This window comes from Pan troglodytes, chromosome 6, assembly GCF_028858775.2.
Source record: "Pan troglodytes isolate AG18354 chromosome 6, NHGRI_mPanTro3-v2.0_pri, whole genome shotgun sequence".
NCBI lineage: Eukaryota > Metazoa > Chordata > Mammalia > Primates > Hominidae > Pan > Pan troglodytes.
Genome location: NC_072404.2, coordinates 5,102,491 through 5,115,087, shown reverse-complemented (window position 1 = coordinate 5,115,087; position 12,597 = coordinate 5,102,491).

Genomic DNA, 12,597 nt, shown 5'->3' with positions numbered 1-12,597 from the left:
TACGTATATCCATGTTTTTACAGATGGCAGTGCAGATATATCCATGTTTATAGAGATAGCGGTGCAGATATTTCCATGTTTGTACAGATGGCGGTGTTGATATTTCCATCTGTACACAGATGACCATGTAGATATTTCCATGTTTATACAGATGGCGGCGCAGATATTTCTATGGATATGTAGATGGCGGTGTAGATATTTCCATGTATATACAGATAGCGGTGTAGTTATTTCCATGTTTATATAGAGAGCGGTGTAGATATTTCCATATATGTACACATGGCTGTGTAAATATTTCCATGTTTAGACAGATGGCGGTGTAGATATATCCATGTTTATACAGATAACTTTGTAAGTATTTCCATGTTTATACAGATGGCGGTGTAGATATTTCGACGTTTATAAAGATAGCAGTGAAGATATTTCCATGTTTATAAAAATAGCAGTGTAGTTATTTCCATGTTTATATAGATAGCGGTGTAGATATTTCCATGCATATACACATGGCGTGGTAGTTATTTCCATGTTTATACAGATGGCGGTGTAGATATTTCCATGTTTATATAGATAACATTGTAAGTATTTCCATATTTATACAGATGACGGTGTAGACATTTCGATGTTTATAGAGATAGCAGTGGAGATATTTCCATGTTTATACAGATATCGGTGTAGATATTTCCATGTTTATAGAGATGGCGGTGTAGATATTTCCATGTTCATAGAGATAGCGGTGTTGATTTTTCCATGTTTATAGAGATAGCTGTGTGGATATTTGCATGTTTACACAGATAGGGGTGTAGATATTTCCATGTTTATACAGATGACTGTGTAGATATTTCCATGTTTATACAGATCACGGTGTAGATATTTCCATGTTCATACAGATCGCGGTGTAGATGTTTCCATGTTTATACAGATCGTGGTGTAGATATTTCCATGTTTATACAGATCACGGTGTTGATATTACCATGTTTATAGGGATAGCGGTGCAAATATTTCCACATTTATACAGATAGTGGTGTAGTTATTAGCATGTTTATACAGATAGCAGTGTAGATATTTCCATGTATAAACAGATGTCTGTGTATATATTTCCAGGCTTAAACAGATGGCGGTGTAGATATTTCCTTGTTTATACAAATAGCGGTGTAGATATTTCCATGTTTATACAGATAGCGGTGTAGATATTTCCATGTATATACAGATGGCTGTGTAGATATTTCCATGTTTATACAGATGGCTGTGTAGATATTTCCATGTTTATACAGATGACTGTGTAGGTATTTCCATGTTTATACAGATGGCGGTGTAGATAGTTTCCATGTTTATAGAGATAGCTGTGTAGATATTTCCATGTTTACACAGATAGCGGTCTAGATATTTCCATGTTTATACAGATCACGGTGTAGATATTTCCATGTTTATACAGATCGTGGTGTAGATATTTCCATGTTAATACAGATAGTGGTGTAGATATTTCCATGTTTATACAGATGGCGGTGTAGATATTTCCATGTTTATAGAGATGGCGGTGTAGATATTTCCATATTTATAGAGATAGCGGTGTAGATATATCCATGTTCATAGAGATAGCAGTGAGGATATTTCCATGTTTATACAGATACCAGTGTAGATATTTCCACTTTTATAGAGATAGCGATGTAGATATTTCCATATATATACAGATAACGGTGTAGAAATTTCCATGTATATACAGATAGCGGTGTAAATATTTCCATGTTTGTACAGATCACGGTGTAGATATTTCCATGTTTATAGAGATAGCGGTGTAGATATTTCCATGTTTATACAGATAGTGGTTTAGACATTTCCATGTTTATACAGACCGCGGTGTAGATATTTCCATGTTTATACAGATAGCGGTGCTGATATTTCCATGTTTGCAGATGGCGGTGTTGATATTTCCATCTATACACAGATGACCGTGTAGATATTTCCATGTTTATACAAATCGCGGTGTAGATATTTCCATGTTTATACAGATCATGGTGTAGATATTTCCATGTTTATACAGATCGCGATGTTGATATTACCATGTTTATAGGGATAGCGGTGCAAATATTTCCACATTTATACAGATAGCGGTGAAGTTATTAGCATGTTTATACAGATAGCGGTGTAGATATTTCCATGTATAAACAGATGTCTGTGTATATATTTCCATGTTTAAACGGATGGCGGTGTAGATATTTCCTTGTTTATACAAATAGCGGTGTAGTTATTTCCATGTTTAAACAGATCACGGTGTAGATATTTCCTTGTTTATACAAACAGCGGTGTAGTTATTTCCATGCTTATACAGATAGCAGTGTAGATATTTCCTTGTTTATACAAATAGCGGTGTAGATATTTCCATGATTATACAGATCACGGTGAAGATATTTCCTTGTTTATACAAATAGCGGTGTAGTTATTTCCATGTTTATACAGAGAGCGGTGTAGATATTTCCATGTATATACTGATGGCTGTGTAGATATTTCCATGTTTATACAGATGGCTGTGTAGATGTTTCCATGTTTATACAGATGACTTTGTAGGTATTTCCATATTTATACGGATGGCGGTGTAGATATTTCCATGTTTACAGAGATAGCAGTGGAAATATTTCCATGTTTATACAGATAGCGGTGTAGATATTTCCATGTTTACACAGATCTCAGTGTATATATTTCCATGTTTATAAAGATCGCGGTGTAGATATTTCCATGTTTGTACAGATGGCGCTGTTGATGTTTCCATCTATACACAGATTGCCGTGTAGGTATTTCCATGTGTATACCTGGCATTGTAGATATTTCCATGTTTATACAGATGGTGGTGTAGATATTTCCATGTTTACACAGATGACTGTATAGGTATTTCCATGTTTATACAGATGGCGGTGTAGATATTTCCATATTTATACAGATAACGGTGAAGAAATTTCCATGTTTATACTGATAGCGGTGTAAATATTTCCATGTTTATAGAGATCACGATGTAGATAATTCCATGTTTATAGAGAAAGCGGTGTAGATATTTCTATGTTTATACAGATAGCGGAGTAGATATTTCCATGTTTATACAGACCGCGGTTTAGATATATCCATGTTTATACAGATAGCGGTGCAGATATTTCCAAGTTTGTACAGATTGCGTTGTTGATATTTCCATCTATACACAGATGACCGTGTAGATATTTCCATGTTTATACAGATGGCGGCACAGATATTTCCATGGATATGTAGATGGTGGTGTAGATATTTCCATGTATATACAGATAGCGCTGTACTTATTTCCATGTTTAAATAGAGAGCGGTGTAGATATTTCCATGTATGTACACATGGCTGTGTAGCTATTTCCATGTTTATACAGATGGCGGTGTAGATATTTCCATGTTTATACAGATAAATTTGTAAGTATTTCCATGTTTACACAGATGGCGGTGTAGATATTTCGATGTTTATAGAGATAGCAGTGGAGATATTTCCATGTTTATACACATGGCGGTGTAGATATTTCCATGTTTATACAGATAACTTTGTAAGTATTTCCTTCTTTATACAGATAGCGGTGTAGATATTTCCATGTTTATACAGATAGCGGTGTAGATATTTCCATGTTCATACAGATAGTGGTGTAGATATTTCCATGTTTATACAGATATCGGTGGAGATATTTCCATGTTTATACAGATATCGATGTAGATATTTCCATGTTTATACAGATAGCGGTGTAGATATTTCCATGTTTATAGAGATAGCGGTGTAGATATTTCCATGTTTATACAGATGGCCGTGTAGATATTTCCATGTTTATACAGATCGCGGTGTAGATATTTCCATGTTTATACAGATCATGGTGTAGATGTTTCCATGTTTATACAGATCGCGGTGTTGATATTACCATGTTTATAGGTATAGCGGTGCAAATGTTTCCACATTTATACAGATAGCGGTGAAGTTATTAGCATGTTTATACTGATAGCGGTGTAGATATTTCCATGTATAAACAGATGTCTGTGTATATATTTCCATGTTTAAACAGATGGCGGTGTAGATATTTCCATGTTTATACAAATAGCGGTGTAGTTATTTCCATGTTTATACAGATCATGGTGTAGATATTTCCTTTTTTATACAAATAGCAGTGTAATTATTTCCATGCTTATACAGATAGCGGTGTAGATACTTCCTTGTTTATAAAAATAGCTGTGTAGATATTTCCATGTTTATACAGATGGCTGTGTACATGTTTCCATGTTTATACAGATGACTTTGTAGGTATTTCCATGTTTATACAGATGGCGGTGTAGATATTTCCATGTTTACAGAGATAGCTGTGTAGATATTTCCATGTTTATACAGATAGCGGTGCAGATATTTCCATGTTTGTACAGATTGTGGTGTTGATATTTCCATCTATACACAGATGACCGTGTAAATATTTCCATGTTTATACAGATGGCGGCACAGATATTTCTATGGATATGTAGATGGTGGTGTAGATATTTCCATGTATATACAGATAGCACTGTACTTATTTCCATGTTTATATAGAGAGCGGTGTAGATATTTCCATGTATGTACACATGGCTGTGTAGATATTTCCATGTTTATACAGATGGCGGTGTAGATATTTCCTTGTTTATACAGATAACTTTGTAAGTATTTCCATGTTTATACAGATGGCGGTGTAGATATTTCGATGTTTATAGAGATAGCAGTGGAGATTTTTCCATGTTTATACAGATAGCGGTGTAGTTATTTCTGTGTTTGTATAGATAGCGGTGTAGAGAGTTCCATGTATATACACATGGCTGTGAAGATATTTCCATGTTTATACAGATGGCGGTGTAGATATTTCCATGTTTATATAGATGGTGGTGTAGATATTACCATGTTTATACAGATAGCGGTGTAGATATTTCCATGTTTATACAGATCGTGGTGAAGATATTTCCATAGTTATGCAGATCGCGGTGTAGATATTTCCATGTTTATACCGATCGCGGTGTAGGTATTTCCATGTTTATACAGATAGCGGTGTAGATATTTCCATGTTTATACAGATCGTGGTGAAGATATTTCCATAGTTATGCAGATCGCGGTGTAGATATTTCCATGTTTATACCGATCGCGGTGTAGGTATTTCCATGTTTATACAGATAGCGGTGTAGATATTTCCATGTTTATACAGATAGCGGTGTAGATATTTCCATGTTTACATAGATGGTGGTGTAGATATTTCCGTGTTTATACACATGACACAGTAGATACTTCCATCTTTATCGAGATGGCAGTGCAGATAATATCATGTTTATAGAGATGGCGGCGTAGATATTTCCATATGAATACAGATAGCGGTGTATATATTTCCATCTTTCTACAGATGGCAGTGTAGATAATTCCACGTTTATATAGATGGCGGTGTAGATATTTCCATATTTATACAGATGTCTGTGTAGATATTTCCATGTGTATACAGATGGTATTGTAGGTACTTCCATGTTTATACAGATGGTTGTGTAGATATTTAAATGTTTATTCAGATGACTCTGTAGATATTTCCATGTTTTTACATATGGCAGTGTAGATATTTCAATGTTTATAGAGATGGCGCTGTAGATATTTCCAAGTTTATACAGATCGCGGTGTAGGTATTTCCATGTTTATACAGATAGCGGTGTAGATATTTCCATGTTTTAACAGATATCGGTGTAGATATTTCCATGTTTACACAGATTGCGGTGTAGATATTTCCATCTTTCTACAGATGGCATTGTTGATATTTCCATGTTTATACAGGTGGCGGTGTAGAAATTTCCATGTTTATATAGATGGTGGTGTAGATATTACAATGTTTATACAGATAGCGGTGTAGATATTTCCATGTTTATACAGATCGCGGTGAAGATATTTCCATGTTTATACAGATCACGGTGTAGATATTTCCATGTTTATGCAGATCGCGGTGTAGATATTTCCATGTTTATGCAGATCGCGGTGTAGATATTTCCATGTTTATACAGATAGCGGTGTAGATATTTCCACGTTTATACAGATAGAGGTGTAAATATTTCCATGTTAATTGAGATTGCGGTGTAGGTATTTCCATGTTTATAGACATAGCGGTGTAGATATTTCCATGTTTATATAGATGGCGTTGTAGATATTTCCATGTTTCTACCGATAGCGGTGTTGGTATTTCCACGTTTATACAGATAGCGATGTAGATATTTCCTTGTTTATACAGCTCGCGTTGCACATATTTATAACTTTACCCAGATGGCATTGTAGATATTTCCTTATTCACACAGATGGCGGTGTAGATGTTTCCATGTTTATACAGATTGCGGAGTAGTTAGTTCCATGTTTATGGAGATGGCAGTGTAGATATTTTCATGTTTATAGAGATGTCGATGTAGATATTTCCATGTTTATAGAGATAGCAGTATTGATATTTATTTGTTTATACAGATGGCTGTGTAGATATTTCCATGTGTATACAGATGGCATTGTAGATATTTCCATGTTTATACAGATGACTGTACAGGTATTTCCATGTTTTTACAGATGGCAGTGCAGATATTTCCATGTTTATAGAAATAGTGGTGTAGTTATTTCCATGTTTGTACAGATGGCGGTGTTGATATTTCCATCTATACACAGATGGCCGTGTAGATATTTCCATGTTTATACAGATGGCGGCGTAGATATTTCCATGGACAAGCAGATGGCGGTGTAGATATTTCCATGTTTATACAGATAGTGGTGTAGATATTTCCATCTTTCTACAGATGGCAGTGTAGAAATTTCCATGTTTTTTCAGATGGCGGTGTAGATATTTCCATATTTATACAGATGTCTGTGTAGATGTTTCCATGTGTATACAGATGGTATTGTAGGTATTTCCATGTTTATACAGATGGTGGTGAAGATATTTCCATGTTTATTCAGATGACTGTGTAGATATTTCCATATTTTTACAGATGGCAGTGTAGATATTTCAATGTTCATAGAGATGGCGCTGTAGACATTTCCATGTTTATACGGATCGTGGTGTAGATATTTCCACGTTTATACAGATAGCGGTGTAGATATTTCCATGTTTTTACAGATATTGGTGTAAATATTTCCATGTTTAGACAGATTGCGGTGTAGATATTTCCATCTTTATGCAGATGGCATTGTAGATATTTCCATGTTTATACAGATGGCGGTGTAGATATTTCCATGTTTATATAGCTGGTGGTGTAGATATTACCATGTTTATACAGATAGCGGTGTGGATATTTCCATGTTTATACAGATAACGGTGGAGATATTTCCATGTTTATACAGACAGCAGTGGAGATATTTCCATGTTTATACACATAGCAGTGTACATATTTCCATGTTTATACAGACAGCGGTATAGGTATTTCCATGTTTATACAGATAGCGGTGCAGATATTTCCATGTTTATACAGATGCCTATGCAGATATCTCCATATTTATACAGAGGTCTGTGTAGATATTTCTATGTTTATACAGATGGAAGTGTAGATATTTCCATGTTCCTACACATGACTCAGTAGCCATTTCCATGTTTATACAGATGGCTTTGTAGATATTTCCATGTCTATAGAGATAGCGGTGCAGATATTTCCATGTTTATACAGATAGCGGTGTATATATTTCCATGTTTATACAGATCGTGGTGTAGATATTTCCATGTTTATACAGATACCGGTGTAGATATTTCCATGTTTATACAGACCGCAGTGTAGATATTTCCATGTTTATACAGATAGCAGTGTAGATATTTCCATGTTTGTACAGATGGCGGTGTTGATGTTTCCATGTATACACAGATTGCCGTGTAGGTATTTCCATGTGTATACAGATGGCATTGTAGATATTTCCATGTTTATACAGATGGTGGTGTAGATATTTCCATGTTTACACAGATGACTGTATAGGTATTTCCATGTTTATACAAATGGTGGTGTAGTTATTTTCATGTTTATAGAGATAGCGTTGTAGATATTTCCATATTTATACAGATAACGGTGAAGAAATTTCCATGTTTATACAGATAGCGGTGTAAATATTTCCTTGTTTATACAGATCACGGTGTAGATATTTCCATGTTTATAGAGATAGCGGTGTAGATATTTCCATGTTTATACAGATAGCAGTTTAGTTATTTCCATGTTTATACATACCGCGGTGTAGATATTTAAATGTTTATACAGATAGCGGTTCAGATATTTCCATGTTTGTACAGATGGCGGTGTTGATATTTCCATCTATACACAGATGACCGTGTAGATATTTCCATGTTTATACAGATGGCGGCGCAGATATTTCCATGGATATGTAGATGGCGGTGTAGATATTTCCATGTTTACACAGATAGCGGTGTAGATATTTCCATGTTTATACAGATAGCGGTGTAGATATTTCCATGTTTATACTGATTGCGGTGTAGATATTCCCATGTTTATAGAGATGGCGGTGTAGGTATTTCCATGTTCATAGAGATAGCGGTGTTGATTTTTCCATGTTTTTAGAGATGGCGGTGTGGATATTTCCATGTTTATACAGATAGGGGTGTAGATATTTCCATGTTTATAGAGAAGGCGGTGTAGATATTTCCATGTTTATATAGATCACGGTGTAGATATTTCCATGTTTATACAGATCGCGGTGTAGATATTTCCATGTTTATACAGATCGTGGTGTAGATATTTCCATATTTATACAGATCGCCGTGTTGATATTACCATGCTTATAGGGATAGCATTGCAAATATTTCCACATTTATACAGATAGCGCTGTAGTTATTAGCATGTTTATACAGATAGCGGTGTAGATATTTCCATGTTTAAACAGATGTCTGTGTATATATTTCCATGTTTTAACAGATAGCTGTGTAAATATTTCCATGTTTATACAGATCGCGGTGTAGATATTTCCATGTTTATTCAGATAGCGGTGTAGATATTTCCATGTTTATACAGATAGCGCTGTAGATATTTCCATGTTTTTACAGATAACGGTGTAGATATTTCCATGTTTACACAGATTGTGGTGTAGATATTTCCATCTTTCTACAGATGGCTTTGTAGATATTTCCATGTTTATACAGATGGTTGTGTAGATATTTCCATGTTTATATAGATGGTGGTGTAGATATTACCATGTTTATACATATAGTGGTGTAGATATTTCCATGTTTACAGATATAGCAGTAAAGATATTTCCATCTTTGCACAGATTGCGGTGCAGACATTGCAAACTTTACACAGATAGCGGTGTAGATATTTCCAAGTTTACACAGATAACTCTGTCGATATTTCCATGTTTACAGAGATGTCATTGTAGATATTTCCATGTTTATACAGATTGCGGTGTAGTTATTTAAAAGTTGATACATATAGCGGTGTAGATATTTTCAGGGTTATACAGATAGTGTTGTAGATATTTCCACGTTTTACAGATAGCTGTGTAGATATTTCCCTGTTTACACAGTTGGCATTGTAAATATTTCCATGTTTACACAGATAGCGTTGTAGATATTTCCATGCTTACACAGATTGCGGTGTAGATATTTCCAAGTTTACACAGATAGCTGTGTAGATATTTCTATGTTTACAAAGACAGCGTTGTAGATATTTCATTGTTTATAGAGATAGCGGTGTAGGTATTTCCAAGTTTTTAAAGATACCGCTGTAGGTATTTCCGTGTTTATAAAGATAGCGGTGGAGATATTTCCATGTTTATACAGATAGCGGTGTAAAAATTTCCATGTTCATACAAATAGCGGTGTAGTAATTTCCATGTTTATACAGATCGCGGTGTAGATATTTCCATGTTTATAGAGACTGTGGTGTAGATATTTCCATCTTTGCACAGATTGCTGTGTAGATATTTCCATGTTTATAGAGACAGCGGTGTAGGTATCTCCATGTTTATACAGATAGCGATGCAGATATTTCCAAGTTTATACAGATGCCTATGCAGATATTTCCATATTTATACAGAGGGCTGTGTAGATAATTCCAAGTTTATACAGATGGCAGTGTAGATATTTCCATGTACCTACATATGACTGTGTAGGTATTTCCATGTTTATACAGATGGCAGTGTAGATATTTCCATGTTCCTACACCTGACTGTGTAGGTATTTCCATGTTTATACAGTTGGCTTTGTAGATCTTTCCATGCTTATACAGATAGCGGTGTAGATATTTCCATGTTTATACAGATAGCAGTGTAGATATTTCCAGGTTTATACAGACCACGGTGTAGATATTTCCATGTTTATACAGATAGCAGTGCAGATATTTCCATGTTTGTACAGATGGCGGTGTTGATATTTCCATCTATACACAGATGACCGTGTAGGTATTTCCATGTTTATACAGATGGCGGCACAGATATTTCTATGGATATGTAGATGGCGGTGTAGATATTTCCATGTTTATACAGATAGCGGTGTAGTTATTTACATGTTTATATAGATAGCGGTGTAGATATTTCCACATTTACACAGATCACGGAGTAGATATTTCCATGTTTATACAGATCGCGGTGTAGATATTTCCATGTTTATACAGATCATGGTGTAGACATTTCCATGTTTATACAGATCGCGGTGTTGATTTTACCATGTTTGTAGGGATAGCGGTGCAAATATTTCCACATTTATACAGATAGCGGTGTAGTTATTAGCATGTTTATACAGATAGCGGTGTAGATATTTCCATGTATAAACAGATGTCTGTGTATATATTTCCATGTTTAAAGAGATGGCGGTGTAGATATTTCCTTGCTTATACAAATAGCGGTGTAGATATTTCCATGTTTATACAGATAGCGGTGTAGATATCTCCAAGTTTATACAGATAGCGGTGTATATATTCCCATGTGTATAAATATAGCGATGTAGATATTTCCCTATTTATACAGACGGCGGTGTAGATATTTCCATGTTTATACAGATGGCAGTGTAGATATTTCCATGTTTATGCAGATGGCGCTGTAAGTATGTCCATGTTTATACAGATAGCGGTGTAGATATTTCCATGTTTATACAGCTCGCGGTGTTGATATTTCCATCTTTATACAGATGATATTGTAGATATTTCCATGTTTATAGAGATGGTGGTGTAGATATTTCCATATTTATACAGAAGAATGTGTAGATATTTCCAGGTTTATACAGATGGCGGTGTAGATATTTCCATGTTTATAGAGATAGCGGTGTAGATTTTTCCAGGTTTATATAGATAGCGGTGTTGATATTTTCATGTTTATACAAATAGTGGAGTAGATATTACCATTTTTATGCACATAGCGGTGGAGATATTTCCATGTTTATACAGATGGCGATGTAGATATTTCCATGTTTATACAGATAGCAGTGTAGATATTTCCAAGTTTATACACATAGCGGTGTTGGTATTTCCATGTTTTTACAGATATCGGTGTAGACATTTCCAAGTTTATACAGAAAGCGGTGTAGGTATTTCCATGTTCATAGAGATAGCGGTGTAGATGTTTCCATGTTTATACTGATAGCTATGTAGATATTTCCATCTGTATACAGATGGCAGTGTAGATATTTCCATGTTTATACTCACGGAGTTGTAGATATTTCCAAGTTTATACAGATGACTGTGTAGATATTTCCATGTTTTTACAAATTGCGGTGTAGATATGTCCATGTTTATACAGATGGCGGTGTGGGTTTTTCCATGATTATGCAGACGGCGCTGTTGATATTTCCATGTTTATACAGATAGCGGTGTAGATATTTCCATGTTTATTTACCTCGCGGAGTAGGTATTTACATATTTACACAAATGGCATTGTAGATATTTCCATGTTTATTCAGATGGCGGTGTAGATATTTCCATGTTTATACAGAAAGTGGTGTAGATAGTAGCCTGATTATGGAGATGGCAGTGTAGATATTTTCATGATTATAGAGATGGCATTGTAGATATTTCCATGTTTATAGAGATAGCGGTGTAGGTATTTCCATGTTTACAGAGATAGCAGTATAGGAATTTCCATGTTTATACAGATGGTTGTGTAGATATTTCCATGTTCATACAGATAGCGGAGTAGGTATTTCCATGTTTATACAGATAGAGGTGTAGATATTTCCATGTTTCCACAGATAACGTTGTAGATATTTCCATGTTTATAGAGATAGCGGTTTATGTATTTCCATGTTTACACAGATAGCGTTGTAGTTATTTCTAAATTTACAGAGATAGCGGTTTAGATATTTCCAAGTTTATACAGATAGCGGTGTAGACATTTCCATGTTTATAGAGATAGCAGTGTAGATATTTCCATATTTAACGATGTAGTGGTGTAGGTATTTCCATGTTTATACAGATAGCGGTGTAGTAATTTCCATGTTTATAGAGATAGCGGTGTAGATATTTCCATGTTTATACTGATATCCGTGTAGATATTTCCATGTATGTACAGATGGCAGTGTAGATATTTCCATGTTTATAGAGATAGCGGTGTAGATAATTCCATGTTCATATAGATGGCCGTGTAGATATTTCCTTGTTTATGTAGAT